The sequence below is a fragment of the Chroicocephalus ridibundus genome, chromosome 5 (genome assembly GCF_963924245.1).
Source record: "Chroicocephalus ridibundus chromosome 5, bChrRid1.1, whole genome shotgun sequence".
Lineage (NCBI taxonomy): Eukaryota > Metazoa > Chordata > Aves > Charadriiformes > Laridae > Chroicocephalus > Chroicocephalus ridibundus.
This window is the reverse complement of record NC_086288.1, coordinates 46133552-46160241: the sequence shown is the minus strand read 5'-3', so window position 1 is coordinate 46160241 and position 26690 is coordinate 46133552. Positions and strand designations below refer to the sequence as shown.

Below are 26690 nucleotides of genomic sequence, written 5' to 3'. Positions count from 1 at the left end.
TGTTTAAAATTAGACTAAGCAGCTGTATTTGTGAATTTGCATTTCTGACTTGATTATAGTAAGCACTCAAGACTATTTGTATAAGAACTAGAAATGAGTTCGTATGTTGCAATAAAAATACATGAATTTCTCTCACTTTGACACCAATCAAAAAAAAGCTTAGGTAAGAAACGGCAGCTGTTTCTTTCTAACTGGTAACAAATGGTAGTTGTTTCTTTGCAATTCTGTGACTTCACTTTAAGATTCACCTGTGGATTTTAATTGCAAGAATTAAATTAACCAACTATCCTATATTTTATAAATGGAAGAACTGTTCTCCTACTAACTCTGGATTTTTCTCACTTAAAATTTTAGCTCTTATCTTTTTTATACCTTTTCTTGAAAGGCTGAACAGTCTTTTGTTATCTAAACAGTCAACATTTGTAACCATCGGATAACCATTTATGAAGTGTTTTGGTAAATTCTCTACCAAAATCAAGCACAGATGACAATTTATTTTACTTAAATATTCTGGCACAGTAATAAAAAAGTTAAACTTAATCCCTTTGTATTTTGTTAAAAACTGAAACAACCGTTTTCATCATATGATCTTTTACAGTGATGCAGAAAACAAGAAAAAGTACTTGGGTCCTGTATTCAAAATTTCTCAATAAATATGGTGGCATATGTTAAAGCAACTGCAGCTTTTATTTCCAGGAGTTTAACCATGAGATCTAGACATCTTATTAGGATATATGTATTATGCTTCCTTTATCTAACAAAATAATCAGATGTTGTATTATACTACACTAGCCATAAACAAATTTCACCTCCATGCATTAGCTGCATCTTGCTTACAGGTGCAATATCTCATCCAGTGGGGGACATGTAACAGTGCAGATATGAGCTCGCATGAAGCATTAACCATGGGTAACTTGTCACAGCCGATCACATTTTATATTAGAAAGAGAGAGGATTCAATAAACATTCGAGGAAGATAATATTTAATGACAGAGGATATCACACCTGTTCTCTATTTATTTATATTCATTCATTTACTTAATATTACTTATTTACAGGAATCTCTAGACTGGCTCAAAAGTTACAGAACAACCTTAAAGAGGATATCTTACCACACCAAGAAGAAACAACCAAATGTTTTCCCAGATGCAGTGAAGGAGCAAAAAAATATCTCATCAGATAAATATGTCTGCCTCAGATTATTTGAGCGAGTTAAAACTGCAAATAATTTTTATGCCTTTTTCAAGAGATTTTATTCATGTTTATTAATGCAGTTCCTCTGGAAAGGACACAACTATTACTACTAACATTATGATACTACAGTAGAAATGAAACCACTGCTTATTAAAATTTTGCAGTAATATTTTACTCCATAATCTAACTTGAAAGTTAAATCTTTAGGAAGAGGTCTTTCGGACTTTCTTTTGACGTTTGAAAAGATTTAGAGAACTGATAAAAGCGGTTTTCTCGGCTCTGCCCAGGATGCACCCAGTTTCTATATTTAAAATATAAAGAATAAAATATTTCCAATTGATCCATTTCTTATAATTAAAACTTAGAGAACTGACAGATATAGCCGTCCCTGTTGTGCTGAATGAACTTTAATGGAGAATTTCCATCAAGACAGATTCAAAGGAATACAGAGGACAGGCTTTTGTTAGTAAATAATAGAGTATTAAAAATTAAGGTTGATTAGTTGTAGAAAAGGGCAAGCTGATTAATCCATTTACAGGAAGCTTTAAGTAACTTAAAAGCTTAAGCCCCATTTGCAGAAGTCACCTGGGCAACTGGGAGCCTAACCTGATGAAAACCACTTCCACTTTCTGCTTATAAAAGTATATTCAGAATTTAAGTTCCACTTACATCCAAATTGTCTTCTGTTCTAATATTCTTGTCTACTTTAAGCATGATGTAACATATGCTTGTTTTTAAATACATAGCTTCAAAGAAAAGGACAAGTACACAGGAGAAAGTAATGTCACATAATAATTATTGTAACACCAGTGATAACAACAGATTGGAATATCTATAAAAATACTTTAAAATACGCTGAATAGAGAGTTTCTTTTTTATAACTGCGAAATCTATTTTTCTTAACTCTCAAATGAAAACCCTATGAGATATTCTTACTGTTACAGGATTCAGCTTCACTTAACTGAATAATTCTCATTACTTAAGAAGCCTAAAACCTTGGGCAGTCTCTCCAGCAATGTTGAAAATGTTTCTCTACTGTTCTCAATACTGGAATACTAATGCAAGGGGTGATGTGAATGAAAAAGTGTAGCTAGCCAAAAAATACTCCAAAGGAAGAAAAAACAACCAACTTGCTGTCAGAAATGCTGGTTCAGCAGAGTATAAGTACTTCAAAGAAAGGTGTGCTTTGTCAACAAATCCAGTTAAAAACTGTTGAAAAGCTTTTCTCCTCACCATAAGGTCAAAATGCTTTGTCTGATGACAGGATATGAAATTTGAAACAAAATATGTATATCGGGGGTTGATGGGGGGTGGTGATATTCCTACTTGGGGAAATAATTTTCATTTTGCTGGAAATTTTAAACTTCAGCACCTTGTTACAATCCAAAATAAAGCACAATTCTCAAAGACAAGGATCTTCTGTAACACAAAAATCCTGATTTTCAACCCATTGTACTGGTAAGTGATGCCCACAAGTTCATTTCCTAGAGCAGCTAATGTTTTCTTATGTAAATATGACTTCAATCTATCTTACTGTTTGAAAACTTTCAAGAATGCCTTCTTATATACAACCATTGTTTGTAACCAAATATCTTAGTGCTTTCTCAATGGCTCATGTATGCTGTTGAGGAAACCAATCAGAAAACTGAGATGTAGAGCTTTTATCCAGAAACCCGAGACAAAATTCATTTACATCCGCAGAGTGCTGAGCCTGCCCAACTGAAGACTCAATACAATAGTGTTATCACTCTTTGAGATATATTTAGATGTATTATGAATTTGCCTAAGACAGTAAGAAGCTGGAATACAATAACAATTTAGTTATTAACCACTTCTTTTAATAGGCCAAAAACCTGGTTTCTGTTCTTTGTTGTCATGTCTTCAACTTATTTGTTACGGCAGTCTTAAACAGTTTTGTCTCTTTAGTTTCCAGCAATGCTCAAGGCATGCTAGACTTAGAAGCAGTTTGATCACAGTCAGGTTCACGGTGTTGTTGACACAGCTGGAGGACCTTACCCATCAATAATGGAGCTCCACAGAGGAACTAGAGTCTCAGCCACTTCTGCTTCCTGCAGAAGCCTGCTGTGTTGGAAGCCGTGCCTTGGGAAAGTTCTCGCTGGTCAACTGATACACTTTATTGTTTATATAATTCCTCAAGAAAGTTTATCCTAACAAATGCTGTGTTGATACAAAATAAACAAGTTTGTTTTAGTCAAGAAGCAGCTCTTAGCTAGCCTCTACAATACAACTTTCCTTTTGTCACTTTCATCTTCCCCCTCCAATTCTGTTCTTTTTTTGTCTTCTTCTTGCATCTTAACCTCAAATTAACTTTAGATGAACAACTTCTACGGACATGAGCCACAAAAACTCCAAACAAGTTATGACCTAAGCATGATACTGTAATTGCTATTAGGTTAATGTTGTTATTCTTTATTTCTGTATGCCCGCCCTTCATATTTCCAACTACATATTGTATTATTTATTTCTGTATACTTGCCCTTCATATTTCCAATACCATTTGGTATTATAGCTAAAACCAAAGTATGTCCTATGCTTTGAACTGCCTGTGAACAAAGTATGGAGAAAATAAATAAAGAGCTTAGCTTTCTTTAGCCAAGCCTTGAAACATGCTATATTAAAAGCAAAAGTCTACCCTGCTCTGAAATGTAATAAATTGTATGGCTGTGTCATTGTATACAGGAAAAAAAAACACTTTCATAATTGTGTGTTCAGACAGCATGTAATACCTAGAAGGCATTGTCATAACTACTACAATTTGGCAACAAAATAGATTTCAATAAATACTGCTATCAAAAGTAAGAAGCCATATATAACAAGAAGAAAAGTATTAAGGGATAACAAATTCCATACTTTTTGAAACAGTAAGTGTAAAAAACTGATAGGTGAGGATGAAGATATTTCTTGGCAACAGGGAAAAAAAAAGAGTGGGGGATCTGTAAGAACAAAAGAAATCTTAGCCCTCACACAGGTGTTCTACTAAACAGGGACTCTGATCTACACTAATAGTGCAAAAGGGCAGATAGATACATTCAATAAGTAATTCTGCACTTGTAAAGAAGTGAGATGATTTGCTGGTACCTCATGAGAATGATGAATTACTTCTTCAGCCCATTACAAGTATGACATTAAAAAAATATTACTTCGCAACAAACATTTTCGGACAGCAAGACCAAAGATCACGATAGAAGAGGGTTCTCACAGAAGTGTCCAAGGAGATATCTATCGCACCGACATGAATTTTTAGCAATGCTGAAAATACCATGAAAATTTCAGAAGTCTGAATGAATGCTAATGTTACAACTGTACTCTAAAAGACCATGTTTATAGCTATAAGAAGGTTAGAACGATGGCAGTCCTGAGCAAAACAATAATATATATATAAAAAAAAAAACAAATACGAGATTCAACTGATCTATCACAGCTATATAACAAAGAATAGGAAGCAAAATTAATGAAAATGTATCTTCTTAAATGAATTTGGTTTTATTCTTTGATACAATTGATACTTCCACTTGGTAAAAATATCTGTATTTATCCATAAACTTCTGTGGCACTTGGTGTAGTATTCTATGACAGCCTGATGACAAAATAGTACCAATTACACAGGTTAAGAACTGGTTAAGCGACATCTCAAAAAGAAAAAAAACAGCTTTCAAGAAGAAAGCGTCACAACATAACTCAGATTAACATGGAGTTACCCGAGGGGAGGGCCACTATCACAAAACACTTTCTCGATTATTTGTAAGTCTATGTGATCAATTGTGACAAAATTTGCACAAGATATAAATTGATAGAATGGTACGTACTGAGATAAACCAGTTACAAAAAGCAACCAGAATTGTTTGGTATATTCAACCTATGCTAGAAAAAAAACATTCTAAAAAAAGCCACGTACGAAGTTATAGAGCTACAATCAAGAAACACATGCTAGTCTACAGAATTATGAACTCTTGTGGAAAGAAATAGTTCTGCAAAGGGTTTGCCACAGTGAGTGCACCAAATGAAAACGAGATCAAAATACAGTGCTGCTGCTGAAGGGTTAATATGTAAATGCAATATAGAAACAGAAGAGTAACACTAGAGAGGTAATATTTAAACTCACAAGACACTGCTGGGACAAGGCATTGGCATGCTGTATCCAGCTCACATTTTCACAAAAATACTGAGAAGTGGATTTGGAAAAAAAGCCACAGAAACTGAGTTGTGAGGAAAATGTATGCAGTGACAAATTTAAAGAATTTTAGTCCACTTGTTTTGTTGTTTGTTTGTTTTTAAATGGAGAAGAGAATGAATACTAGGTTACAGCAGATAAATACCTCCACAGTAAGAAAATAGTTTGAGTTCTTTAGCATAGTGGAGAAAGCCACATCAGTAACCAGTGACTGGAAGCTGAAGCCAAATAACTTAATAAACAGCAGATTCGCCACCTCTTACTTTCTTCCGATCACAATTCCATTTTTTCTGGAAAATATGTTTCAGCCAAATGCAAGTTATTGCACTCAAAAAGTAACTGGATAAAATCCAACTGGCTGTAACAGTCAAGGGGTCAGAGCAGAAGACCTAATTGCTTCCTTTGGCTTTAAAGTCTCAGTCTCGATACTCTTGGTTTTCAATGGTTCAAAGGCATTTCACTAGTACCATCCATACTCAACATTAATATTAAAGAACCGGCTTTCAGGGCTCAAGTGACACTGGAGCTTTCCTGTTGAGGCTTTTGTCATCAACAGAGCCCATTAACGGAATTACAGCTATCTTGTACACAGCTGAGGTGCTATTTCTGTAAACAATGATTTACACAATTGAGTGCAAAAGTTCATCCTTCAGGTCAGTACTTTTTCTCCTCTAGAAAGAATTCTGTTTGAACTGGAGTATAAAAAGCCTGATACAATACATAATATCAATCATAGACACTACGGGCAAAAAGGAAAACCAGCAGCATTGTAATAGCCACAAAGCCAGTAAGGTCTGTTTTTCGCATCAGCAATATCATTTAAGACTACCCCTATTTATGTGTATATCTCCGTTATACTTCAAAACACACAGCATTTGCTGCAATCTTGACAAGTTAACAGAATCAACATTTCTTAGGGAATACATGCCAAGATTATGTATAACATGCATGTGTTTATATTATTCAGGCTGATAGAGTTTTGCCACAGTATCAACTGCCGTGGTATCTATAGATTTCTAAAATAACAAGGGGTTTGAAAGTTATCTACCTCATGAAGTATAAACAAACTTCTAATGCAGCAACTGGAAACTGACTGAAATTGTCTGAAGCACACTAACAATCAAATAAACATTCTTCCACTACACAGCTGATGAAGATAGAAATACAACCAACAACTGATCATTTCAACTGATGGAGCATCACCTGAGAAAGAAAACGGGCACTGCACACAACCAGCGAGACGCAAGGGAGTACGTTCACCCCTTCAATCTACAGAGAAGCAGGTGCGTGCTACCTACTCCTCACATCACACCCCACCGTAAATATGTAAAAGTTACTTTCCTGAACCCTTGGCGTATGGACGCTCCCCTAAGCGCATGCATCCACAACGCCAACTCCCAAAAAGGCAAGGCAGCTAGGGAAGTCTCGCAGCAGCAATGCTGCTTCCCACCACCAACACCACCATGTCTAAGCAAAACTTCTTCCACTCGAGAAGCCACGCAACGAGACACTTTGGCCGACGCCTTTCAGCCAACATCCATGCAGCTTCTCGCCATCCCCAGCACACTCCACGTAAAGACAAAGCCGCGTTTTAAACTTTCACTCTTTGCCACCAGAGCAAATCCTTTGACGTGAGCTGGCACCTTTCGGGCTGGATTCCGGATGGGATAAAAAGCAGGTGGTTCGAAAGGACTCAGAGCCTGGAGGAGGCCTCAAGGGAAGGGATAGAGGAAGCTGCTTTCTGCGGGTGCCCGCCGCCCCCTCCCCACCGCACAGCACCGCTCCCCGCGCCCCTTCCCCGCCAGCTCCTGGCTGAGACAATCAGCAGCAGCGACTGTAAATTACAGAGACGCACAGTGGATGGATAAAAGGGAGGAAGAAACCTCTGACGCCTGAAGAAAGGAGAATAATTTAAAAAAAAAAAAAAGACTTAAAATAATACAGAGATAGATTTCACCTCGAAGTGATACTAGGTAAATAGATGAATAAGTGAAACAACACACCTTTGACCCTTTCTTTTCTTCCCTAAATATAATCCCCCTCTTCCCATAATACACACACCACAAAATGACCATTAATTCAAATCCATTCTTTAAAGGAGAGGGGATTATCTCTGTGACCGACTGTGCCTCTTTCTCTCTCCCTCTTTCACTGGCTGAGAATTAAAATTGCATTTAAAAAGAGAAAAATAAATAAAACGAAGGTATGATTATTATTTCTGGTGGGTGCGAAATGTGGGTACGGGGAGAAGGAGTCTGGGGGATGGGGAGGAGTGGAGAAAGGTGGCTAAGGAGAGAAGAAAGGAAAGGAGGACCAGGAAGCCCAAGGAAGGATGAGGGGAAGGCGAGATAAGGGGAGGATAAGGAAAGAAGGATGAAAGGAAGGAGGTCGGGGAGGGGGGAAAGGATGAAAGGGAGGAAGGGATGAGGGGAAGAAAGGAGGATGCTTTGCCCTGGCCTCACCTCAGCTCGGTGGGTGGGGGTGGGAGAATCTCTCGCCGCCGCCACCTCCTCCTCCTCCGCCGCCGCCTCCTCCTCCTCCTCCCCAGCAGCAGCGACGGTTACTGACGGGCTGGGTGTGCGGCGCGGCTGCCTCACACAGCGCCCAGCCCCGGCCCCCGCCTCCCGCCCTCGCCGCCCGCTTCTCGCTGCCGGCCCGAGCCCCGCTCGCTCGGCTCTGAGGGGACCCGCGAGCTGCCGCCGCGGCTGCCGGCCTCCCCGCGGCAGCCACTAGGGGAGGAGGCAGCGCGCCTGCGCCGCCGCTGCCGCCGGGCGCGGGCAGCTGCCCGCCGAGGAGGTGACGGGGCGGGGGTGAGGCCTTGCCGCCGCTGACCGGCCCCGGCTAAGCGGGTCCCTAGGCCAGTTGCGGGCTGCCTCAGTGCGCAGTTGCTGTGAGTATGGAAACGGCGTTACCAAGCGTCCGGGTGAGGGAGGGAGGGAGGGAGGGAAGGAGGGGGAGTGGGCGGTGCGGCGGAGGAGGCATGGGGCTGGGGGTGCGAGGGGAGGGGAGCGGAGCCTGCGGGAGGCGCCCCGAGGGGCCGGCAGGGAGATGGCGGTGGCTGCTGTGTGGGCCGGGAGAAGGGCTCGGAGAGTGGCGGGGGGCAGCCGCGGCAGGTGGAGGGCTGAGGTGAGGGCACTCTGGCTGGACCGGGCGCATGTGGGCCCCGGCGGCGACGGGGCTGGGATTGCGGGGGAAACCGGGCTTGTCCGGCCGCCTCTGGAAAACGGCACCGGGAAGGGGATGGCGCGTCCCGGCCCTGCGGCGGGGCGAGGTGCGATACGGTGGCCGTGGCGGGTCCGTGGTGGGCGGTTGGTAGGGCTGAGGGACGGCTGCGGAGAGGCTGTGCCCGGCAGCGGGGTCTTCGCAAGCGCAGGCCGGTGGCCGAGGGACAGCCCGAGAAGCTGTGACAGGAGGGGTGTTAATGTGGATTTTATTCGCCTAATGATCTCCTGAGCTGCTTCAGATACTAGGCAGGGGGAAGATAATTGCTCTATGAGTGTACCATTAGGACCGATTGCAAGAACTTCGGTTCTCTGGTTCTCTTAAGCTACGAAAACTTTGCTTATGGTTTTCTCATTAGTTGGGTGTTTTACGGCCCTACATTCTCTGCTCCAAATGTCAAGTTTTGCGCCTCTCTGCAAAGCCTTGCTCTTTTCTCTTCTGTTACTTCACTTGTGTTGCTAATATTACCAAGCTTAAGTTTTTTTCGCTACGCTGCAGCACCTTCTTCTGCTGTTTCTTTTGGATGAAACATCCTGCTCCAGAATTGCCGATCCTTAAGTCCCATAAGTGGCGGAGGATCCCTGTGGAGTAGGTGGTTTTGAGGGGACTTTGCCGTTTTGAGGCGGTGTGAATCCCACTTACGTGCTGCTGTTCCGCGTATCCTTTGCACTTCTTGCGGCATCCATCTGCTTCACCACCTTCTACGTAAACTCACAGGCAACAAGGAGGGGAGGAGGATGAGTCCTACCACACTTTCACCTTTCCTTGCCTGTTTTAGGCTTGGAAGGGACTTGCCAAAACAATTCCCTTACCTCAGGCTGTAAGGGAATGATGTTAGTGGTACAGGTTTTTATCAGGCCTCAAGTAGAGGCAGTAGTTGCCAGTCTTTCTTCTCTCTTCCACAGTCTGAGAAAAATATTTTCAGGATCTCTACATTCATTTTTACAATGAATAAATAAGGAAGGGAGCTGAATTGGAACCTTGATTTCCTTGATCAAGGCACACCAACAGAGTCCAGGGGGGAGTTTGCAGCAATTTCTTCGGCAACAACTTATTTAAATATGAATTTAAATGTGATCAGATTCATCATGGCACATAGTTTTTACAGCCATAGAACAGAAGTAAGTAGTCGTAGCGAGTAGTATACAGAAGTACTTTGAATTATTTCAACCTCACAGTATCATTTAGGATTGAAACATGACCTATTCTGCATGCGTAAACAGAGTTCATGCTAGGCTGGCCTGCCCTTTATGGTGATGTGTAAATTATTGCAGTAAGGCAAACTAGGTATTTGGTTTGTGTCTTTAATAAGTTTTCAGGTTGCATCAAATTACTTTTGTAGGTAGTGGTATTGTCTTTCCCATGCTATTGAATGGAGCCGTGTGATGTTAGGAAACCTTTACTTACAGACCTTCTGTTTCTTGCCTTCATTTCTGTACTCCCTGTCTTTTGGATTGCTAGTTTTCTAGGTAGGGACAGTGCCTTACTTTGTTGTAACTGCCTAGTCTATTGTGAAAATTAATGGAAACAAGCAAGGTTCCTACTTCTTTATCACAGTGCATTACATCATTAATTGAATGTCAACTAAATGCTTCTCCAGGCATTTGACTAAAATGAGCATGAGCTATAGTGTACATATAAGAACCACAAATAGTAAATAAGCATGATTATGAAAAATGATATTACTTCTTACCATCACCAGTAACTAAGCTGCAAATACATCTCTCGTAAGTTCAAACCAAAGGTCTCATTCAACTATCTGTGCATGTTTCTGTTTAAAGTGTGTCAATTTAAGAAACAAATGAGATTACTTATGTCGTCCAGATTACTTTTATCTGAGACAGAAGACATGGATTGCTGGACTGTTGCTAAGAGGTCTGCCGGAACGTGATAGAGAAATCTGAAGGGTCTCTGTCCACTGTTTAGAAATTTCTTTCTTTCTTGTAGGTTATTAACTGATTTTTGAAGCTACTCTTATTTTTTTATCACTGTTAATTGTCTCAAAGAAAAGGAAGAAAATGGAATTTCTTACCACTGTTTACTAAAAACTGAGATAAGCTGCTATGCTTCTCTTAAATTAATGTAGCTCTTACCAGCCGAGGGAGGCCAACTGACAGCTCCTAACAAATGCTTGCAACTGCCAGGGGGTCTCCCACTGCCAACTTTCAGAAAAGGGACATCACCAAAGCATCAGAAATATTGGCCATTTTGATTAGTAAGACAGACAAAAAGACTCTTCTGTTTAAGTGAAATGTGTGCGGATGCTTTTTGTAAATACATGTTGTTGGTTTTTTTTAGTTTTGTGCCAACTGTGGGACTGTCTGTCACCACATAGAACCCAAATATTAAGCATGTACATGGAAAATAAGAATTATTAGAATAAGAACTACAGAAAAATAAAAACAGTGTATGTTTCGCCTGTATCATTTAGCCTAGTCCTTGATGGCCATTTAATCTTTACCTTTCCCTAAGGTTTTCATGGTGAGTTCTGCAATACATAGTTACTCAAAGGCGTGACTAGTCAGATACAAGTTGCATTCACTGTAGCTTTTGATGGGAGCAGCCCATTGAAGTGAAAAGGAGATGGGTGGAATTTGGGGGAGAACACACACTGAAGAGACACATAAATACGCATGGGCAAAAGGTCCTGGCAGAGTTGGGGTTCTTGAAACAGCATCCCACCCACAGCCTCAGCCTACCATATGGTAGATGAGCCCTCTGTGCCCAGTCACTTACCTTTCGTAGGTGTAGGAGTCCTCATCTATATAAAGGCCATCAGGAAATTAGTGGGATCATTGTTGAAAGACATTAATTCAGGATCTAGATCTGTAGTGGCGGTGGGATCAACCAGAAGGTAGATGTACAGAAGAAACCATGGTGTCTTATGAGCTCTGTAGAGAATTTGCAGTATTTACGCTGTGGAGACTGCATGGCAGAAAGAGCTTTTAGGTTCCATAAGTGCAGTGCTCTTTGCTACTTTTTGAAGAACTCAAAGCTGTGTGATCCCTGTAATAAAAAGTGAAGGAAATCAATGGGTTTTTAAATTTCTCTGCTTAAGGAACTGTATGTTAGCATTTGTGGTTATATAGGCAGATTGTTTGTTCCAAGGGTATCGCTTAGTAAATTTCAGCACATAGCAGTCCCAGTTTTCAAATACCAACCTACAGTTCACTGGTGCCTGGACAGATCTGAACTTGACTTTCTAAATCATCTATTGAATATTTTTCTATGTCTTTTTTTTTTTTTTTTATGACAACATTAGACAGTAGGTACCTTGACATGATGTAATGTACTGCAAAATCATTTTCTTCTGGGTAACATTTAAATCTATAGCAGTCAAGCCTTAGTCTGTTACATGTTATTATGATACCTATGACATGATATCTATCAAATACAGGTTTTCTCCGTAAAATTACATGTTACTTGTGTTCTCTGACAAAGTAGGTTTTGGATACTGGGGATAATAATTTAGAATTTTTATATTCTCCAGCATGCAAAAAGAATTTACAGTGAGGGTAGATCTAAAATTAATCTGGGGATATTTATAAATGTAAACACAATACTACATCTTAATGCTAATTCCAGCTTTTTTCTTTGTTGCTTTTTTTTAACTTTCCTTTTTTTTTAACATAGCAATCAATTTATATTTTTTTTCCACACATTTGTCTTAACTACTGGGCATTTAGCTTTTGCTATAATATATCTGTCATGTCATTTAGCTCTTTTTCTCTATTTTCTATTTTTCTAGCATCCAAATACTGTACAGTATCAACTTCTTCAGTAAGTCCTAATATTTGACATGTTTTCAGCCTTAAAATAGCTTAGTCCACTTCTTGAAATATTGCAAAGTATGTTTTTATCTTTACATCTAGCGCTTACGAAAATACCACGGCAGGAATTATCCCCATTACCCCAGAATAAAGTCTCAGCATTGTGTCTGCGTACACAAAAAAACCCTCCACAACTTTTGCTCATTTTTTCTCTTGTAGAACACTCTTCTACAATAAAAGAAATTATTGCTAAAAACGATCTCAATTGTTTGTTTCAAGAACATGAACTTTTTTGAGTTCTTATTTCCTCTGTTATGATCTCAATAGTTCTTTGTGTCTAAATGGGCTTCGTTTCTGTCACTGCCTAATCCTGAACCCCTGTTCCTATTTGGACAACACTTGTGCTTTATTGAAAAGAAGAATTTCTGAGAACAGGAAAGCTGAGACTAACAGGGTTTTTAGTAGAAACAGTTAACTAGTATCTAAGTGAGAGAAATTGAGGAGGATTTGTATCTCTTAGGCAACTTAAGCAGACTTTGAAAGCTGCAGGTGGCACTTAGGATGCTTTAAGCTTCTTTTAGTCTCAGTTGTCTTTAAAGACAGAACAACTAATAGGTTGTTTCTTTAAAGTAGATTGTTGCCTTCCTGTACTGATGGGAGGCTGTCAGCAGCTCTGAAAGATATTTCAGTGCCTCGTATTAATAAGACGTTACCTTTCAGATTTGATTGTCTGAGTGCACATAAATATACAGGGATTGACTAAGATCATTCACTGTCCCTGAGCACATTTGCATACCTTTTAGGTGGGTATTTGAGAGACCTGTGTTTTGGTTTAGGTATGTCACTTTTGGCATGTTCGCTTGAGCACTGGGTTGCAAATATTTCTTGCTTCTCCTCTGCAGTGAGACACTTCTGTGCTAGATATTAGCATGAGCAGCTCAGTAAGCAACAGTAAAGCCTTCACACCCTGCAGGTCCTTTAAATTGGATATTGTATAAAGAGTCATATGCAAGGTGGGTTCTGATACTCCCTGCCATGCCCTCTGCCACCCCTTTGAACTGTTTTCTCTGGCTTAAAAGAGTCTGCCAGTCAGAGCATTCAGGGACTTACCCTGATTTGTACCTCTGAAGTAACTAGAAGGCAAGTAGCAGATGCAGTTTGTTTTGAAAAAAACACAGGGGGTATGCCTATCCATTTTTTCATGCTGGAGAGGATGAGGCAACTACCTTCACTTCTTTCAGAAAGCTAACTTTAAAAATTCAAAAGAAATGCAAAAAAGACATCTGCTCTTTGCTATTGTCAGACTAATGTTGACTAGATTAACAGCTACCATAGCAGACTGTTATAAGGCCTTTTCCTTAAATGGTTACTTCTCAAAACCACAGGAATAGATTTTAAATTTTGTTAAAGCTTTATGTTGAACTTCAGTTGATGTGGGGCAGGGGTGTGTGTTCGTGGAGGTCATCTCTCATCCTTTAATTGCAAGAAGGGCAATGTGTGGTAGATTTATTGCACCTCCATATTTTGAAAGGTGGTAGAGAAAGCAGGGTTTAGAAATCTTGCATATATTCAGAGAAAGTGCTATAAACTTTTGAGTATTTAATTCAAATGCCATAAAATCACTCTCTCTCACATTTATAAAATGAATCGTTTTCTATCTGGACAGGGGTAGCAGCTAGGGAGAAAGAGTGGGACTCGGGAAAATGTAACTTCTCAGCTCTTCCTCAAGCCTCCTTGAATAACTGACTTCACGTCTTTAAAGCTACCTCATTTTTTCTGCATCTAAGTTGTCTTGATTATACATATATGAGAAAAAAATATTTTTTATACCTTTCTTTAAATCTCTTTGCTCCTACAAAAGCCTTGATCAGATAAGCAGCTCTTAAGCGGAGAGCGCTGCTTTTGATGTTGACCACTACTTTCTAGCTGTTTCCCATCTGTTGTTTGTAAACACTTCATGTCTTGTGCTGCTGATGTTGTTAGCTCCTTGGAAAAGAAGCTCTATTTTCTTATGTTTGCATGCTGCATCAAAACAACAGGAAATCTGTCTACGACTGTGAATACTACACAATGCCAGGATATAATTTTTTTCTTGCTAGGGACTCAATTAGTGAAACTCATCAGAGGTAAACAAACCTCTGTGTTGCAACCTACAGTGTTGCAAACTGTAAGGCAATGTAGTTCGTATGTACACAGAATATGTGTTCAGGTAGCCTTGTCTATGGAGACAAGTGAGAAAGAGACCAAAGGAGGGAGCTGGGCTGAGTGTGTGAGAGAGGAGACAGGAGGTAGTAGAAGAACTAGGCAGAATGCGCACAGATTAAAAACCACAGTATGTATTTTTGGCTCATACCTTTGCAGAACTAGTTGAAATCTTCTGGAACTGCTCTGTCCCTAGAATTCCTTTCTTTTCCTAGCAAACAAAGGTTTAGGAAGAAAGATTAATATCTGGATCCTAATAACTGTCAGAGAGTAAGAATGACTCTCTCGAAAATTTTCAGTCTGAGGAACAGAAGAGTTTTCTATTCTGCCATGGCTCCAAATGCATTTCATTAAGTATTCCTCTGTTGAAGAAAATAGCCAATGGATTTGCTTCACTTCAGGGAAATTACTGTTCTCAACCTTCTGCTTTTTCAATTATTACATCCTGTTGTGCTTTCTATACGTATGAAGTGGGATGGAAAGCTGTCTGGTACTTGCTCATCCATATGAAAATTGCTGTATTCCTCCACTGAATCATAGTACTGTACTTCTTTGCAATGTCATTTAAGAGTATTGGGCTAAACTTTGATCCTTTCTCAGGCCTTATTATACAAACTCCTGTTGTCTTTATGAGACTTTTAGTAGACAGAACATGACAGGGAATATCCGTATCTGACATTGCATCATGCTAATCTAGAGGCAACTAGCTGTAGAACTTTTGGTCTACAAGAAAAATAAATTTGTTTTTCTTTTTATTAACCTTTCTTTTTGCTTATCGTTTCTGGTGTGCACTACATTAAAGGTTCTCTGTACTTAATTAAGGTTTAAAACAGACACTTGTGATGTTTTACTTGCTAAACATTTTTTATCAGAAGAAATGTAGTCACTTAAATATATTTTTTATCTTGTGGGCACAAAACAGTGGTGAGATAGAATCAAGATTTGTTTTAGACAAAACAATGTTTACAGAAATTATCTCCTACATCTTGAAGTATATAAAATTTCTAATTTTTTTTTTTCTATTCACAGAAGCCCAAGATGATGCATCTTTCCATTAACAACTGTAAAAATTACGTTGTTAGTAGTCTGCATCACAAATGAAAAGACTATGGATGATTCTGGTCTTTTCCTTCAGGCCTTGGTGAATCATGAAAATGATGGAAAGTTGATTTTTCTAAAGGAGCAGCAGCTGTAAGTAAAAAAGAGGAGAATAATCAAGAAAAAAATGAAAAAAAGGAAAGCTGATGACAAGAACTACTACTGGTTGTGACCAGTCTGCATTTTAATGGACCTTTTGACCTAATTTACAGCGTTTCTTGTTAATTAAGTTTTTTAGAAAGATCAAACGTTTTTTTCTGCTAAAAATCATGTACTTCCACTAAGAAATCTTTTATCATCTACAGTAGCAATACAGCAACATAAAATTCTGGGGGTTTTTTTATGAAGAAATTAAAAAATTATGAGCAATAAGCCTGGAGTATTTCAAACCCCTTTGCCCTGTTCTCACTTTTCATTGACAGTTAAAGAATGATATAAAACTAGAGATTAAAACTAGAGATGAGTCGATTCAGATTGGACGTTAGGAAGAAGTTCTTCATCATGAGGGTGGTGAGACACTGGAACAGGTTGCCCAGAGAGGTGGTGGAAGCCCTGTCCCTGGAAGTTTTTAAGGCCAAGCTAGACGGGGCTCTGAGCAACCTAATCTAGTGGGAGGTGTCCCTGCCCATGGCAGGGGGGTTGGAACTAAAGGATCTTTAAGGTTCCTTCCAACCCTAACAATTCTATGATTCTATAAAGAATGCCTTTTTGTCTGTCTGTTTGTCATGACCAGTGCAAATAATCAGATAGGCTTATGAAGGCAAACAGTTATCTAGCAGCAGGCTCATCCATTTCCAGTTTGGAGATGGACATAGTTTCAAACAGAAAGAAAATGACATTCTGAAAATCCCCATGAACTGGTTAATTCTGAGAGAAGTATGAGAAGAATGCTCCATGTAAAATAAGGATGCCCCATTTAGATAATAGTCTTGATTTAAATATCAGAAATGCTATGCACATTCAAATTGAATTATGCAGCTTATTACTTCTGAAAATGGTTGCACTTCTTGATCGATCAGGTCAAGATTTACATAAGGCCTTACATAAAGCACACCTCCAATGGGAATGACACTGCAGGAATATTTACATTTTCAAATAATTCTTCATATTTGAATGACAGCTGAATGTACCATCCCTTAAAAAAAAGAAAGAAACAAAACAGGGAATGCTTTTTCATTAAATTAATGAAGCTGCTCAGAAATATTGAAGGAACGTCGAGCAAACTATAATGATCATAGAACTTGCAATAATATGGGGGGGGAAGACCTTCCACGATCCTATTTTGGAAATTTCTCTGACAGGGTACTAGGATCCATTCCATTTCATGATTTCTTCATGCAAATTACATAAAATACTATGTAAAAAGTAGTATTTTCCATTACAGAATTTTGGCAAATTAAATCAAAACAGGTTGCTATGACAGTTCCTACAAATATTTCTATTTTAGCTTTGTTTTGTATTATAAATATGTCAAGATGAAGTCATTTCTGTCAAAACACACATTTTTCCTCTTGGGAAAAATTTCCAGGCATTTTTTCAATGCCCTAATTTTCAGTATTCGTCAAAGTCAAGATGAAGGCTAATTTCAAATGCTCTAACTTACATCTGCATAGTCATAAACCCACGTGAACATAGCTTTAGTCTTATAAATGAGTAATGTCATTAGATACAGTATTGTTAGTTTAATTGCCTTTGTTTACTGTTCTGTATAAGTGACTGAAAAATAAATGACACACATTGGCTAAACCGTTTCTAGTTGTTTCTGAAATGGAAGTCAATGGTATATATATGAGCCATTGCCAGAAAATGTTAACAGTTCTGGTTTTTGTTCTAGTAGCACAATGCCAAGTGAAATCTAAGTGGATACAGGGAATTGCATCCAGTCCTTTGTAAATAAGAAACATAAGAAGCTCATTTAATATTGGTGCCAGTGGACACTGTAAGTGTTAGCTGATAATGCAAGTGAGGTTACATTTAAAAAAAAAAAAAAAAAAGTCTTTCGGTGCCAGTGCATTTGCAACAGTATAAAATTGACTCAAAGTTTTTATGAGGGGTAGTATTTACCATGTTGGGAGTTAAGTCCTCACATTCAGATGTATTGAAAGGACTGGGTGTTTTCAGGTTTTAGATTTTTTAACATCAGAATATAAGAACTATAGTTTGGAAAAGGAACTGCCAAACACGGAGTTCGCTGGTATGGGGCAGTAAAGTTGATAAATTTCTGTTAGAGATATTTCTTTTATTAAAATTCATAGATATGCCTCCTTGAAATTAACCCAGATGTGTCCTATACATTTGGGTTAATCATGGGGTTTAAAGCAAACATTTTTTTTGGATTATCGGTTGATTGTATCTCCTAAGAGTGGCTGACATCTATGTTGGTTTATTCCACGGTTTCTTAAAATGTTATCCAAGAACTACTACATGGCAGCAATATATGCTTGAGTTCTGTCAAGAAATAAGAAGTCATTTCATTAATGGCAGCTTATTTCTGGTGCTCTGAGGTTGCTAAGAAAGAAGGAAAAGGGAATGTCCTGAAGCAAGGAAAAAGATAACCAGAGAGTGTATTGAAAAAGAAGGGTGCAACAGGCAGAGGGTATAGTATTCTAAAAAGCAGGTAGAAAAGAGCTGATTTAAGACTGATGAGCAGAGGAACTGTAGAAGCCACTGTTAAACTGCATTTTTTAGGCACATGTTGAAAGGCATTGTGCTTGAAGGGTTAGAACACAGACTTTTTCTTTTGTTCTTTTCTCCCTCAAACTGTGGAGTTGTTTCAGAGATGATAAGCAGTTGGGAATGGAAGAGAAAGGTGGTCTATATAACTGTGTATGAGATGTTATGTAGTCCTATGAAAAATTATTCTTACCTTGAAATGTTAGAGAAACTCCTGATTTTATTTTTTTTTTTTTTTTATATTCCAACTCTAGCTACCTTCACTCTTTGCTCCCCTGGACACATGCTGACATTAATAAGACATTTGCAGCTGACTGACTTAATGCAAAGAGCAAGATACATTTGTTTTATGCTTTTATTTTAATGTTTCAATGTTTTAGTCCTGTTAGCAGTTTATAAATGCGTATGGTTTGGGAGAGCTTGCAGTAATAGGAAGTAAAAAGGAAAGTGCTTCTGGGAAATTGGTTATTTGTATAAGGCTGATGAGAAAACAAGTGCTTTATGTGAGGGCTCTGACTCTGTTAAAGGACATTTGGCTCGAGGACAGCATACTTTTTGGCACACACATTTAGGTGTGTCTTTTATTACATTATTTTGTACTGTGCACGGAAAACCAGCATGTGTCGCATGCTTTTTATTATGTATCTTTGCTATATATTTCAGCACATATTGGGAATATACAGACTTGTGCTATCAGTCAGAGCCATCATGCTCTAGTTGATAGGGAGGGAGAATGATTCTGCCCACTCTGGTGGGATCCCATCCAGAGTACTGCATCCAGCCCTGGGATCCCCAGCACAGCAAAGACCTAGACCTGTTGGAGCAGGTCCAGAGGAGGGCCACAGAAATGATCAGAGGGATGGAGTGAGAACAGGCTGAGAGAGTTGGGGTGGTTCATCCTGAAGGAGAGAAGGCTCCGGGGACACCTTATAGTGGCCTTTCAGTACTTAAAGGGGGCTTATTAGAAAGATGGGGATGGAATTTTTAGCAGGGCCTGTTGCAATAGGACAAGGGGTAATAGTTTTAAACTAAAAGAGGCTGCTACATTCAGGCTAGATATAAGGAAGGATTTTTTTACCATGAAGGTGATGAAACACTGGCACAGGTTGCCCAGAGAGGTGGTAGATGCCCCATCCCTGGAAACATTCAAGGTCAGGTTGGATGGGGCTCTGAACAACCTTGATCTAGTTGAGGATGTCCCTGCTCATGGCAGGGGGAATTGGACTAGATGACCTTTAAAGGTCCCTTCCAACCCAAACCATTCTGTTTCTATGCATTCGCTCAGGTTCTAGACATGGAGAAACTATGTAAAACAGAGTCAGTGTGTATTTGAAGACTCAACAGGTGTAAATTTATGCAGTTGTAAAAAGGACGCGAGAACAAAGAATATCTGTAATTGCTACATTAGCTATGAACATGTTTGAGGGAGCACAATCATAGAAGTACACCCAGCATAAGAGCAAATGACAAAATAAAGATGTTCAGGACAATGTGGAAAGGAAAAAAACCCAAAAACAAAGCAAGCTGAAAGCTTACCATTCAGTATCTGATTTTCCAAAAGTAGAGGGCCAATACAGGCCATCCCATGAAGAATGCTCAAGCTGTAAGTTACTGATACTTTCTCAACTTACCTAACAGTAAAAGGCTGTCAGAGCAGTTCAAATCTGTGATTTATTTGACTCTCTAAATTTTTTAAAAATCATACTAATGATTTAAAAAAAAGACATGCAAACAATCATAAAAGATGAGCATTATTTAAAAAATAAATGTGGGTGTCATCCCTTGACCCATTTAGAATATTAAGAAGTATGCTGCATTAAAGTATTGAATATATATTTTAATTATTTATTGAGTGGTCCAAAATATCATAAGTGCCTTTTGGGTAGTGTGCAATAACAACCCTTTCCCAAAAGTGGGTCGAGGCTTATGTAGCCTGCATTTACAACATGGCTCCCCTCTTTGAAAAATAATCCTAGCCATGCAAGGAGGAGCTAACACAACAAAGGGTCCAAATCCTGTATGTCTTGAGTATCTCCTTTGACCTTGATATGCTTAAACTTGGAGTAATGCCGTGGGATTCTACTCTAGTATTTATTAATGACAAATTATCTTGAATACTTTCAGTCTTCAGTGCTGCAAAAGCATGATGATGTACACTGGCACTTTGGTCTGCCTCCAGATGAAACTCCCTCTTTCACATTAAAAGAACAACAGGGAGCCTCTGATGATAGGAGGGAGGCTACCAGGTTACTGCCCACAGTGCAAGATTGTGTAAGAACAAAGGAGTAGCACGATCTGAATTTGACATAATGAAGCACCTAATGCTAATAACAGTGGTGAAAAGGGAAGGAGTGAGCAAGAGTTGTTATCACAAGATCTTCCATTTGTTCAGTTAAGACCTTAATTGCTATACCTTTTATTAGTTGCAGGTAATTATAAAGATGTAAATTACAAGGTAGTTTGATGAGTTAAACTGTGTGGACATGAGATCTGAGCTGAAACTGTAAAAGTAAGATATTGAGCAAATAAGCTTTATTGCTATTGTACTATGCATCTCACCTCTCCCTCCCAGAGTTTTTGGTAATATTATTTCCAAACAGTATGTTTCAGGAAGAATGTTTTCTTAGTAAGCAAAGATTTAGGTATTCCAATACATTCTAATATGCTGAGGACTTTTATTTTATAACAAACTTTCTTTTTCTTTATAAGGTGACAGTGGATATCTCCTGAAAAATTGCCTAATCTCTCTCTCTTTTATCTCCAGATTCTCTCTGAAAACTGTATCATTATAAATTATAATGAAACTCAAAAAGTGACCAGAATAGTAATTGAAAGAAGATCTGGCATCTTCAAGATGAGACTTAGATGCTTAGATAAATGTGGTAGAACAGAACTAAACTGCCCTTCAAGAAAGTTCAGAGTAGTCCTGCTAAGTGGATGTTATGCAATACAGATGTTAAATATGGTTCATCTTTAAAGACAAAAAGGAAGCGATTTAATGAGTCAATCCAAACTACTGAAGTAAATGACCATAATGATGTTCACTTGGAAAATTATGTCATGATAGGACAGAGCTAGCACCTTATTTTTAATTTCCTGTCCGGAATCAAAGTGTAAGCTGAAGTAAAACTGAACACCTTTATTCTGAAGCAGGGCAATAGTAATAGAGTGCTTAGGCAGCACAGGAGAGGAGGTGCTGTTTCTGGCTCTTATGCAGACCTCCTGCGTGTTGGCTCATACGCACCTTCTGAGACTCTTCTGTCTTTAAATGTCATCCTAGAGCCATTTTAGTGTCAGTAAAATGGAAAAAAGAAATACGGTCTTTCCAGCACTAAAGAAAAGTGGATTACAGACCAGTAGACAACAGATTCATGCAATAAATGGATTCCAAGTTCTTTACTTCTCATGCCAAACAGCAGGACTGGCGACTGCTCCCCTTCCCCTCACCTCCTGCAGTCTACTCAGTGAACAAGAAAGCTCCAGCAAATACTACAAAGTTAGGTTCCTGCTTTTTTTTTTTTTTTTTGTCTGCAAAAGTCGCAAAATTATGTGTTTCTGTATGCATATATGCCCAGGTTCAGCCACAGCAGGACAGGCAATTCCAACAGTTACAACAGCACTTCCAATTTTGTGCCCACTCCTTGAAAAAGTGAGTTTGAAATCTCTCAGACTGGCCTCCAACCCACGTCTTCCTCACAGGCTTTTAAATAAGAGGTTGTCTTGGCTTTGCCTCTTCACTGTTCTTACCAAGGAAAATGGCTGATTGGTGTCTGCTTCTTGTCCTATCCACCCTGTGCTGGAACATATCCATCGGCTCAGGTTCTTCAGCTAATCCAAAGGTACATTTCTGAATTGCATGTAACCTTGGGCTGCAAGTAGCCGTTGATGCAATCAAGATGATCATGCTTTGTGCGGTGTAGAAGAAATTCAGGTGATTTAGTAAGTTCTCTGGGGGAGGATGTGTGTACTTATAGCTTCTTAGTAACCAAAGTAGTTAGGCTATAGGAATATCCCCCTTTAGGAACTGGGTCTTACAATCAAGTAAACACCTAAGGCACCCAAATTCTTTATCACCTCTTCTATTGCCAAATTCTTCATGGTACTATAGGAGCAAACACCCTTTCCCAGACAAAAACCTGTACTAATATGAATGGGGGACACAATTTTTGCACTGAAAATTTAAATAGGGGGAAGAAAAAGTTTTCATCTGTAGACTCTTCTGTATTTATAAAACTCAACAAAAATATTTAATAGTTGAATAACCTTAATATTGACAAGTCATTGCAGCTTTTCTAGGAAAAATCATGTTAAAAGGACACCAATATTCAGTTGTTGATGCATACACCACAATCAGCTGTTCCATGAATAGTGGTAAAAGTTTAATTTTTTTCTGTGAATTTCTGTCCTATATTTTCTATACATGCTTCTCAGAATCTTGAAGTATCCCCAGCTTTTATTGTGTCCAGGTTTTTCACTCCCTCATTGCAAGAAATGGCACATGCCCTGTAAAGCTTTGCATATGTCAGTTATCCTGCTAATACACATATGCTGTCAGACCAGCTGGCTGTTGGCAAACAGCAGAGGTAAATGTCAAGTTCTTGCCTGTCTCCCTACTATGAGGGCAGCACAAACCTATTTTTCTGTAAACAGCACAGTATAATTTTAGTCCACTGATTCAGTTTTGTTTAGATAATTTACAATATTGCAGAAAGTAAACAGCAATAAAGGGGTCAGTCACATAAACAGAAAGAAGGAAGCACACTGCACTTAATTTCTTGTGAGAAATTTAAATTTTGTGGGTTTAATTAAGTTTTCCCAACTTAATCCAGGTGATGTTACACAAAAGCTGATGAACAATCTTTGGAGCTTGTTTGTTTTCCCTCTGTCTTTAAAAATGTATTTAATACTGATGAGAAACAAAGGGCTAAATTATCAGACGGGAGAAAGATGTGTTACTTCATTCAACTAAAAAGAGATCAATTTTTACCAGATTTATATCTGGCACTTGTGAGTTCTGGTCACCTCCAGGTTTGAAAGGAAAATAAATCCTCCTACATGATTTTGTCAGAACTGTCTTGTTAGGGATCAATTTGATCTCCTCCTCCACCATTCACATTTTGGAGTTTTTTGCCAAACCAGGGCCATGACCAAAGTCAAAGGATTATGGAATAGTGGGGGAATTGCACTCTGACTTTTTTGTGGGGGGATCATACACAGCTATAGGAAGAGCAAAGACATGTTACTGCAGGATCAATTGTGGTTCATAAACCTGTGATAGAAAATATATTGAAAATATTTGTGAGGAATGTTCTTGTTCCCATGGGCTGGATGGGTTGTACAAGACATTCAGAATAAACGTGGCTGTTGAGCAGCTAGTAACAGTACATGAAAAGAGCATTAGCAGGGGAACAAAAGCGATAGTGTTTTATCTTTACTGCTGATTAAAGTCTTTAAGTACTGTATCTACAAAATTATGCACATTTTAAACAAAAAACAGCACGATGTCACAAGCAAGAAAAACAAGTCACAGGGTGCAAGGCAAAGCTTTCCTCCAAGGCATTGATGTTTAATCAGTCTGCTGTTGCTGTCCCTCTCTCACAGTGACTGCAGTGTCATCTGAGTTGTGGACTTACTGCATTGTGCCAACGCTTGCCATAATACAGCTGTTTAACACTTTCCTGTGCTCAGCTGAGCCACGATAAATACTAAGTCTGAAGTAGATAGAAGGTTTTTTAATGGATTACTACCTTCCAACGAAAGGGAGTTTCATCCTGAAATAACTCACCATACCCAACATCCCCTCCAAATATGAAAAAAACAAAACCAGAAGACCAGACATAAAAAAATTGAAACCAGAATGTTTCCATAATCAATGGCATACTGTTAAAGAAAGTCACTCTGCAGAAAGGATTTAGTGTAACAAAAATCAGTCATAGTTTTAAACGGGGTAGTACATAACTGATAAGGAGACCTGGAGAAATTCTGGAGAGAGGTTTACTCAGTATTAAACCATGATGAAACATCTGTATATTCCATCCATCACTGATTATGTGAAAGAACATTTGATTCGGCAAATTATACAGAGGCTTAACCCTCCAGCTTTTACAGAGAAAAAAAAAAAAAGAACAGGTTATACAACCTTGAAAATATCCGATTTTTCTTTTTGTGTACGCAGAAACAAAATGATGTGCAGTTTTTTGTACACTAGGCTGTTTGTGAACAGCTAGGGATTAAAAATATCAGTTGTTTTCTCCTAGAATGAACAGTTTTCAAATATGCCAAGAAAATATGTTTAATTTTTAAAAAAGTATTTAATTAAAAATAAAACCGCAGATTCAGATCCCTACATATAAAGGGCTTCAGATCTACATAGCCAAACTTGAACCTGTTCTTACAGTTGTAGTCCCAGCTTCTATCCCAAACTATCTATTTTGCCTTCCTAATGTTCATGCAGAACCATCCATAACACTGACCCTCAGTGAAGCCTTTTCCATCTTTATCCGTTTCATATTGCTCTCTTCATGTTTATTAACTCTTTTCTAATTAAGTCCTTTTTGAAAAGCATCTTTCTTTCCTAGATTTCCACCAAAGCAATTAGATTATGGCACCTGGTGACAGAACTCCCTCTAGAACAGGCAACTACAAAGTACCACCTAATTTTGTAAGTTTTCAGTCTCATTCGCAAAATAGCAATGATCCTGAATTGTAAGATATCCCACAGCCAGACCTTTGGACCATTGCCAAAAGTTAGTCCTAGTCCAAGTATTGCTTTCCTTGGTCCAGTCTGTAATGTAGTGTTCAGATCCAAGAGGAAAGTACTGAGTCTTACAAGTTACAGCATGACATTTCTTCGTGCGTGTGGCCTTGCCCTAATAAAGAAGTAAGCCAGTGCAGGTAAATTTGATTATCTTTCATTCTAGGATGGCTTAAGTCAAATTAACTTGCATTTGCTGTGAATGCACAGAGGGACAGTAAACCACAATTCCGTCATACATGGTTACACGTTAAGAAGTTGGTAACTTCACCATGAAGCTTTACTAGATGGCTAAGGAATGGAAAGCTAATCAGCACAACATCTACTAAATGTGTCTGTATAACATGCTTCCCTAAAGAGTATCTTCATGATTGAAAGTCTGATTAGTCTTTTCTCAATATCTGACATGAAGCTGGGTTGCTTGAAATTGCTTTTTGATCTGAATAAAGGCTGTGATACAATACCAATGTTGCAGCAAAGGCATTTTGGGGGAATGTCAGAAAAGCATCACCTCAAAGGAATTGCCAAGTATTTTTTCCACTTCTACGGTGTACAAAGTTCAAGTTAAAAGTTACTTTGAGAACTTGAACCAGGTTGTAACATTTCCAAAATGCACGGCTAAGCAAGAAGTGTCATTCACTCAAGCCATCATCTAAATGTTTCTAATTACATCCCTGAGTAATTACACTACCGTATACCTTTTAAGTAGTGGTTTTAAAATTACAACACTTGGCTCAAAATTGATTCCTCATTTTTAGGCAATTTCTCCTATCAGCTTGAACCAACAGTGCTTAATCAGATCATAAGTTTTCACGTAGAATTGCTGATTATAGTCCCAAACCTGCAAAGTGCTGCAGGATCAGAGGAAGAACAGGTCGGGGGGGAGGAGGGGGAGGAGAAGAAAAAGAACAGAATCACTTCATTCTATTATAATTCAGCTAGGAATAATTACTACGGTTATTTTATATGATATCCTAAGGATATACTCAAACTCTATGTCCTTTGTGTGATATCAGGAAAGGACACTGCAGATGATCTTAATTGAAAATAGGCCAGAAATTTGAGATCATTACTCCCCACCAGCATTTCTCCACTAAATGGGACATTCCCATACAGCTAGGAAGTCCTGAGTCTGCAGAACATGTCATATACTTCAGTTGGGAGCACAGGAGACAAATCCAATGCTATGCCATCATCTTTTGTTTCTTAAGTAATCCGTTTGGCTATGATGGCATGAAGAAGCTATCCATCATTCCATAAGCCTACAACAACCTTGCAGCGTCCAGTTCCCACGTACAGCTCAGGAGCAGGTGCAGAACACCAACAACTTGGGGTAGACATGACCCGTGAGAGCAAGGGAATACTGTCTTGCCAAATGCCAATAAAAAAAATAATATATGTACTCTACCCACTTTTTATCTGACTGCACTAGATACCTAGATAGATACTGTGTTGCTCTTTGGTTGGATGTTTTGTTTTCTGTTCAATAGGTTTCCCAACAGCAGCCATGTGCAGTCAACTCAATACTCCTCACTCCTCAAGTAATTGCACACTTGTGCCTGAGGGCGTTGGGCTTTGAAAGCCA

At 38.9% G+C, this 26690-nt stretch overlaps 1 protein-coding gene and 1 long non-coding RNA gene across 3 annotated transcripts in view; one reads left to right on the top strand and one right to left on the bottom strand.

Annotated features, from left to right (window-relative positions):
- The window catches only part of CTNNA2 (catenin alpha 2), a 519842-nt gene extending 511857 nt beyond the window's left edge, over positions 1–7985 (bottom strand). The window contains exon 1 of the mRNA XM_063335103.1: positions 7849–7985. The gene's annotated coding sequence lies outside the window, so the exon portion shown is untranslated. The remainder of the gene's footprint in view (positions 1–7848) is intronic.
- A 157-nt stretch (positions 7986–8142) lies between these two features.
- LOC134515782 (uncharacterized) overlaps positions 8143–26690 on the top strand; it is a 78190-nt gene continuing 59642 nt past the window's right edge. For both annotated transcript variants that reach the window (XR_010071112.1, XR_010071113.1), the window contains exons 1-2: positions 8143–8276; positions 15610–15771. This is a non-coding gene — a long non-coding RNA (uncharacterized LOC134515782). The remainder of the gene's footprint in view (positions 8277–15609; positions 15772–26690) is intronic.